At 55.5% G+C, this 8,713-nt stretch overlaps 1 pseudogene; it reads left to right on the forward strand.

Annotated features, from left to right (window-relative positions):
• Positions 1-6,025: 6,025 nt before the first annotated feature.
• LOC101961605 (phosphatidylinositol-3,5-bisphosphate 3-phosphatase MTMR14-like) lies at positions 6,026-8,415 on the forward strand (annotated as a pseudogene).
• The last annotated feature ends 298 nt before the right edge of the window (positions 8,416-8,713 follow it).

The following is an 8,713-nucleotide window of genomic DNA, read 5'->3' on the forward strand; positions in this document are numbered from 1 at the left end:
TCTGGGTGATGGTCAGCCTCCTGCTCCCCTCCTCCCTGATTCCCTGTCCTAAAGGTGTGCTCAGGCACTCACCATCCTCCCTGTAGACTCTGTGAGATGGTCAGCCTCCTGCTCCCCTCCTCCCTGCTTCCCTGTCCTAAAGGTGTGCTCAGGCACTCACTGTCCTCCCTGTAGACTCTGTGAGATGGTCAGCCTCCTGCTCCCCTCCTTCCTGCTTCCCTGTCCTAAAGGTGTGCTCAGGCACTCACCATCCTCCCTGTAGACTCTGTGAGATGGTCAGCCTCCTGATCCCCTCCTCCCTACATCCCTGTCCTAAAGGTGTGCTCAGGCACTCACCGTCCTCCCTGTAGACTCTGTGAGATGGTCAGCCTCCTGCTCCCCTCCTCCCTGCTTCCCTGTCCTAAAGGTGTGCTCAGGCACTTACCTTCCTCCCTGTAGACTCTGGGTGATTGTCAGCCTCTTGATCCCCTCCTCCCTACATCCCTGTCCTAAAGGTGTGGTCAGGCACTCACCGCCGTCCCTGTAGACTCTGTGAGATGGTCAGCCTCCTGCTCCCCTCCTCCCTGCTTCCCTGTCCTAAAGGTGTGCTCAGGCACTCACCGTCCTCCCTGTAGACTCTGTGAGATGGTCAGCCTCCTGCTCCCCTCCTCCCTGCTTCCCTGTCCTAAAGGTGTGCTCAGGCACTCACCGTCCTCCCTGTAGACTCTGTGAGATGGTCAGCATCCTGCCCCCCGTCCTCCCTGCTTCCCTGTCCTAAAGGTGTGCTCAGGCACTCACCGTCCTCCCTGTAGACTCTGTGAGATGGTCAGCATCCTGCCCCCCGTCCTCCCTGCTTCCCTGTCCTAAAGGTGTTCTCAGGCACTCACCGTCCTCCCTGTAGACTCTGTGAGATGGTCAGTCTCCTGCTCCCCTCCTCCCTGCATCCCTGTCCTAATGGTGTGCTCAGGCACTCACCGTCCTCCCTGTAGACTCTGTGAGATGGTCAGCCTCCTGCTCCTCTTCTCCCTGCTTCCCTGTCCTAAAGGTGTGCTCAGGCACTCACCGTCCTCCCTGTAGACTCTGTGAGATGGTCAGCCTCCTGCTCCCCTCCTCCCTACTTCCCTGTCCTAAAGGTGTGCTCAGGCACTCACCGTCCTCCCTGTAGACTCTGGGTAATGGTCAGCCTCCTGCTCCCCTCCTCCCTGCTTCCCTGTCCTAAAGGTGTGCTCAGGCACTCACCATCCTCCCTGTAGACTATCTGAGATGGTCAGCCCTCCTGCTCCCCTCCTCCCTACTTCCCTGTCCTAAAGGTGTGCTCAGGCACTCACCGTCCTCCCTGTAGACTCTGGGTGATGGTCAGCTCCTGCTCCTCCCTCCTTCCTGCTTCCCTGTCCTAAAGGTGTGCTCAGGCACTCACCGTCCTCTCTGTAGACTCTGGGTAATGGTCAGCCTCCTGCTCCCCTCCTCCCTGCTTCCCTGTCCTAAAGGTGTGCTCAGGCACTCACCATCCTCCCTGTAGACTATCTGAGATGGTCATCCTCCTGCTCCCCTCCTCCCTGATTCCCTGTCCTAAAGGTGTGCTCAGGCACTCACCGTCCTCCCTGTAGACTCTGTGAGGTGGTCAGCCTCCTGCTCCCCTCCTCCCCGCTTCCCTGTCCTAAAGTTGTGCTCAGGCACTCACCGTCCTCCCTCTAGACTCTGTAAGATGGTCAGCCTCCTGCTCCCCTCCTCCCTACTTCCCTGTCCTAAAGGTGTGCTCAGGCACTCACCGTCCTCCCTGTAGACTCTGTGAGATGGTCAACCTCCTGCTCCCCTCCTTCCTGCTTCCCTGTCCTAAAGGTGTGCTCAGGCACTCACCGTCCTCCCTGTAGACTCTGTGAGATGGTCAGCCTCCTGCTCCCCTCCTCTCTGCTTCCCTGTCCTAAAGGTGTGCTCAGGCACTCACCATCCTCCCTGTAGACTCTGTGAGATGGTCAGCCTTCAGCTCCCCTCCTCCCTGCTTCCCTGTCCTGAAGGTGTGCTCAGGTACTCACCGTCCTCCCTGTAGACTCTGTGAGATGGTCAGCCTTCAGCTCCCCTCCTCCCTGCTTCCCTGTCCTAAAGGTGTGCTCAGGCACTCACCATCCTCCCTGTAGACTCTGGGTGATGATCAGCCTCCTGCTCCCCTCCTCCCTGCTTCCCTGTCCTAAAGGTGTGCTCAGGTACTCACCGTCCTCCCTGTAGACTCTGTGAGATGGTCAGCATCCTGCTCCCCTCCTTCCTGCTTCCCTGTCCTAAAGGTGTGCTCAGGCACTCACCGTCCTCCCTGTAGACTCTGTGAGATGGTCAGCCTTCAGCTCCCCTCCTCCCTACTTCCCTGTCCTAAAGGTGTGCTCAGGCACTCACCGTCCTCCCTGTAGACTCTGTGAGATGGTCAGCCTTCAGCTCCCCTCCTCCCTACTTCCCTGTCCTAAAGGTGTGCTCAGGCACTCACCGTCCTCCCTGTAGACTCTGTGAGATGGTCAGCCTCCTGCTCCCCTCCTCCCCGCTTCCCTGTCCTAAAGGTGTGCTCAGGCACTCACCGTCCTCCCTGTAGACACTGTGAGATGGTCAGCCTCCTGCTCCCCTCCTCCCTGCTTCCCTGTCCTAAAGGTGTGCTCAGGCACTCACCGTCCTCTCTGTAGACTCTGTGAGATGGTCAGCCTCCTGATCCCCTCCTCCCTGCTTCCCTGTCCTAAAGGTGTGCTCAGGCACTCACCGTCCTCCCTGTAGACTCTGTGAGATGGTCAGCCTCCTGCTCCCCTCCTCCCTACTTCCCTGTCCTAAAGGTGTGCTCAGGCACTTACCATCCTCCCTGTAGACTCTGTGAGATGGTCAGCCTCCTGCTCCCCTCCTCCTTATTTCCCTATCCTAAAGGTGTGCTGAGGCACTCACCATCCTCCCTGTAGACTCTGTGAGATGGTCAGCCTCCTGCTCCCCTCCTCCTTACTTCCCTGTCCTTCTGGTGTGCTGAGGCACTCACCATCCTCCCTGTAGACTCTGTGAGATGGTCAGCCTCCTGATCCCCTCCTCCCTGCTTCCCTGTCCTAAAGGTGTGCTCAGGCACTCACCGTCCTCCCTGTAGACTCTGTGAGATGGTCAGTCTCCTGCTCCCCTCCTCCCTGCTTCCCTGTCCTAAAGGTGTGCTCAGGCACTCACCGTCCTCCCTGTAGACTCTGTGAGATGGTCAGCCTCCTGCTCCCCTCCTCCCTGCTTCCCTGTCCTAAAGGTGTGCTCAGGCACTCACCGTCCTCCCTGTAGACTCTGTGAGATGGTCAGCCTCCTGCTCCCCTCCTCCTTACTTCCCTGTCCTACTGGTGTGCTGAGGCACTCATCGCTGACCCGCAGACCTGGCTTGGTAGTCACCTCTTCTTCTCATAATTCATGGTATCTGGGCTCGTGTATGAGTGTCGTCCACCTGCTGTTTTTAACTGAAAGTTATGGCATATTTAACATTTTCCTCTTGAGTCATGTTAGTAATTTGTGTATTTTTTGGCCTTTTTCTCATCTTGTCTATGTTTAGTTATCTTTTCTCTGCTGTGGCCAAACATCTGAGAACAATAACTTAGAGGAGGAAAAGCTCATTTTGGGTCCCAGATTCAGGGCCTCAGTCCATGTCAGCTGAGTCCTAGGTCTGGGCTAAGCTGATGCAGATCATAATGGCAGAGAAATGTGGCAGAAGCACTCAGTTCAGAACTGGGGGGTCAGGAAGCAGAGAGAACACCACTCCCTGGGAACAAAATGTAAACCCCGTGGCACCCTAGTGGCCCACCTCCCCCAGCCACTGGTTACCTGCCCATGGTGACCACCCAGTTAGTGGACTCTAAAGGCTCCATGCACCACTCAGGCCACGGCTCTCATCATCTCAGCATTTCAGGGTATCGGTCCCAGGTTCCAGGTCTGCGCATCAGGTTACAGGTCTCGGAATCTGATCGTTTCCCCTTGAACATTCCTGCATTCTCTGGGGCCACCCTAATAATCTACACGGTACAATCTGTGGCTGTGCCGGCTTACCCTCTTGTGGTCCTTTCCCTTAGAATTGGGAGTGAAGTCCCATCGGTTTCTTGTGGCTCTGGTGAGTGGAGTCTCCTGTCAGCTGCGAGCCCGCAGACCTGTTGTGGTCTGTGGGATCTGCAGACACCCAGCTCTTGGCTTTGCTGGACTTGGCTGGACTCACCTGTCATTCTCCGTTTCTTGCTGTACTCGAGTTTGTGGTTCTGTCCCTTTAGGCTTGATCTTGGTTTGCTGTCCTTTTTTACCTTTTAAAGTGTGCGCTTGGGCACTGACTCCAGGTCTTCCTCAGCTCAGGTGCTGCCAGCCACCCGTTCCCTCTCCGCACAGCTGTCACCGATTCCCAGATTTCTGGTGTGTAATCTGCTCTTGTGACTTCTGTCTGACTCACTGGTTGCCTGATTTCCATATATATGAATCATATGGTTTTTCCTTTTTGGATGTTTTTGGTTGTAGATGGACTCAGTACCTTTATTTTTTTAAATTTATTTTTATGTGGTGCTGAGGATCAAACCCAGTGCCTCACCTGTGCTAGGCCAGTGCTCTGCTACTGAGCCCCAGCCCAGCGCCTGGTTTTCTTTTATTAGTGATATTTAGTTTTATCCCACTGTGACTGAAAACAATACTCTGCATGTCAGTTTTTGAAATTCCTGAAGACATTTTTGTAGTACTGTGGACTCACATGGGGTGTGTCCTGGAGAGAGTAAGAAGGTGTACTCCATGGTTGGGTGGGTGTTCTGTGTGGGTCTGTGAGTCCTGATTAGTTTTCCGGGTTCAAGTCCTTTCTTTCTTTTTGATTCGTGTCTGATTTTCCCATCATTTCCTAACAGGGGCATGTTGAAGTCTCCCACGGTTATTGTAGCTCTGCCTGTATCCCACTTCAATTTTGTCTGGATTTGCTCTATTTACTTTGGGACCCTGTCTTTAGAAGTGTAGAATATTTAGATCTTGCTGGATTGAAACTCTTATTAATACCAATATCCTTCTTTGTGTCTTAAAATTTTTTTTCAACAAAGTCTATTTTTTGACAGTGAAACAGCTACTTTGGCTCTCTTTTGATTATGATTGGTATGCAACCTTCTTCTGTTCTTTCAAACTCCAAGTTTCAGACCCTACAGAGTTTCTTATAGAGAGTATATAATGGACCGTATTTTTGGGGGCTGCAATTGTGGCTCAGCGGTAGAGCGCTCGCTTAGCTCGGGCGGGACCCGGTTTCGATCCTCAGCACCACATAAAAATAAAGGCGCTGTGTTGTTTCTATCTACACCAAAACAATAAATATGTTTTCCTTAAATGACCATATTTTTAAACCAATCTCATTTTAATAGTACTAATCAATCCATATGCATTTAAAGCAATTACTAACAAGAAAAGACTTAATTCTGCATCTTAGCATTTTTCTGATTATCTTATGTGATTTTACCCCTCAATTCCTCCACTGCTGCCTTTTTGTACCTAACATATTATATTTTCAATTGTTTTGTCTATATTAAATACCTATAGTTTGCCACTTTGACGTCTCTTGTCTTTTCTGTACATCTTCTCATCGTTCTGTTAGCGGTCACCTTGGGAACACGGTTGGCACCTTCCGTCTGTCACAGCCAGTCCCAGGAACTCCAGCTGAGGGTGCCCCCTGGACCTTCTCATCTTCCTTCTTCCTCTGCTGGTCACCATCACGCTTCTCGCTGAGATCAAGGCTTCCCACGGTCCCCTTCTGAGCCGCGTGGGTAGGAGAGTCACACACCCGGAGAAGGCCACTCAGGGCGCCCTGGGCTCGGGCCTTGCCCCGCCTTTCCCCTGGGGCCTGAAGGGCTTCCTTGGACTTCTTTTAGGGCAGGTCACGAAGGAACGTCCTCAGCTTCTGAGAATCGGAAAGTGTCTCTAAGGATCCACTTGTCAGCAGAGCTTTGGTGCAGCTGTTCCTGGTTCTGCCTTCCTTGGGGCTTCACGGTCCCCCTGGTGCTGAGGCGCTGGGTTTTGTGGGAAGTCAGTTTAGTTTCTCGGTTGTGATCAGCCGTTTCTCTCCTGCTGCTGTAGAAATCCTCTCGTGGCAAGTGGAAGAAGAAGCCGGCGGCTGAGGCGGTTCACGAGGTTCCAGAGTAGTAGTCGGTGCCGCCATATGCCATGGGCCGGGCTGAGGCACATTGAGGGGACGTGGGGCTGGACCATGGCGGGCGCTCGGGCCGCCGCCTGGGCAGGGTCCTCAGCCTCTTCAGGCAGCCCGCCGCCTCAGGAGCCCCTAGAAGAGTTCTCCCGGACTCAGTACCGGGCCCAGGACGGCAGCGGGACGAGCGGCTCCAAGGTCGAGCGCATTGAGATGTCTGGAGCTGTTTGGCGGAGACTTCTGTGTCAGCGTGATTCCCAATGTGAAGGGGATATCTGTGGTCACTATCCCCGGCACATGGTGTTCCTGGAGTATGAGAGTTCTGAGAAGGAGAAGGACACGTTTCAGAGCACTGTGCAAGGAGCCAGCTGCAAGACCTCATCAACCGCAGCAAGATGGCCAGGTGCAGAGGACGGGGCGTCTGCCCGGTTCAAAGGCAAGCACATTTGCAGGTCAGCCACGCTGGCTGGATGGGGGAGCTCTAGGGACGCTCTGGCTACAACTATTTTTTCTCAGGGGGTGCAGATGATTCCTGGGCAGATGTGGAGGACATCACAGAAGAGGATTGTGCTCTTCGAAGTGGGGACATGCATCTTTTTGATAAGGTCAGAGGCTGTGACATCAGGTTACTTTGGTACTTGTCAGTCAAGGACATCTGTGATCTCATGGTGGAATCTGGCATGAACGTAGCCTCCTCCGAGAAGGTGGACCAAGCCCAGCGCTATGCCGACTTCACTCTCCTCTCCATCCCGTATCCAGGCTGTGGATTTTTCAAGGAATATAAGGATCGGGATCACACGGCCGAAGGGCTCATATTTAACTGGAAGCAGGACTACGTCGATGCCCCCTTGAGCATCCCCGAATTCCTGACTCACCCTCTGAATATTGACTGGAGCCTGTATCAGAGTGGGGACCCGGTGCAACAGACACAAAGCCACCTGAAATTGCTGCTCTCCACAGTCAACAGCGATGACGACAGCGGGCGGCTGTGCACTGTGTCTCAGGCTGGGATGGGCCCCCTCTTCATCTCTCTCCTGCGCCTTTCCTCGTGGCTGATGGACTCATCCACACGCCTCTGAAGCCTGCTGAGACCCTCTACCTAACTGTGGCCTATGACTGGTTCCTCTTTGGGCACATGTTGGTAGGTTGGCTCAGCAGAGGAGAGGAGATTTTCTCCTGCTGCTTCCGTTTTCTGAAGCATATCACCTCCGAGAAGGAAGACCCAGAGGAGGAGTGTGCCTGCCCGGGACGCGGCTCCACTGTGGAAGACATCTGCGGAGACGAAGGGACTTCTCCTGGTCATGGACGAGGAGTGTGCCTGCCCGGGACGCGGCTCCACTGTGGAAGACATCTGCCCGGGACGAAGGGACTTCTCCTGGTCACGGAGGAGGAGTGTGCCTGCCCGGGATGCGGCTCCACTGTGGAAGACATCTGCCCGGGACGAAGGGACTTCTCCTGGTCACGGAGGAGGAGTGTGCCTGCCCGGGACGCGGCTCCACTGTGGAAGACATCTACCCGGGACGCGGCTCCACTGTGGAAGACGTCTGTGGAGACGAAGGGACTTCTCCTGGTCACGGAGAGCTCCACAGGAGCCGCAGGGAGCTTCGTCCATGAGGCCGCGGAGATGATTCCAGCAGGAGCACAGACTCGGCAGCTTGGAGGAAGAATCATCGTCCTCTCCGCAGAGTGTGCTCTGGAACTGGCCACAGCCCTCTGAGGACTGCCTGCCTCCCCCCGGGGCTGGCTGAAGCCAAGTCTTCCAGCTCCTCATCTTCAAACCATCTTCCAACGCCTTCCGGGTGGGTAGCAGTCCACTGGAAGTCCCCAAACCCAGCTTGCCCTCTGAGTGCCCGGGAGACGCGGCTGCAGGAGGTGCGATCAGCCTTCTTGGCCGCATACAGCAGCCAGTGGGGCTTCGGGCAGCAGCCCCGTCCCTCTGGGGCCATGGGGGTCTGCTGGAACAGTCTGCCCGCGGTGTGGGACTGCGCGCACGCGTTTCCCGCTCCCCTCTCAGCCCAGCCCTTGGTGGGATCAGAGCCCTGCTGGCCCAGGGGTCCTGTGCGGTGGGGAACCCACACCCCTCTCCCTCACAGGCACAGCAGCCCAACACTGAGCAGGGCCAAGGTCAGGGTTTTCCAGCGCTCAGCTGCCTGACCTGACCACCACCTCATCTAGGCACGGCCTCCCGCCCACCGGGTCTTGGCCACCTGCGTGGGTCTCCCTGGGGCCTGTGGAGGCCATGACTTCATGGGGGACCCCACCCCAAGTTGTCCCCTGGGGAGGAGGGGCCACCTGCACTGAGAATGAGGCTGTTTGTCACAGGTCACAAAATAAAATCAGAGTCTGAACAAAAAAAAGAAAAAAGAAAAAGAAATGCTCTGGAGGCCGAGGTGGGGACAGCTCCGGGGCCTGGTCTGACCTCTCAGAGTGCGTCCCCTCCAGCCTGTGGGCCGCTGGGCGGTGTGCACGCCCACTCGGGTCAGCTCTGGGGATGCCTTGAGCTCCTTTTCTGCCTCTCGACCTCTTTTCTGCCTGTGACTCCCGGGATGCGTGGGGTGGTGCTCGCCCGACCCTGTCCCCGTCCCTCAGGATCTGTCCTCT

This window comes from Ictidomys tridecemlineatus, chromosome 1 (genome assembly GCF_052094955.1).
Source record: "Ictidomys tridecemlineatus isolate mIctTri1 chromosome 1, mIctTri1.hap1, whole genome shotgun sequence".
In the NCBI taxonomy this organism is placed as follows: domain Eukaryota; kingdom Metazoa; phylum Chordata; class Mammalia; order Rodentia; family Sciuridae; genus Ictidomys; species Ictidomys tridecemlineatus.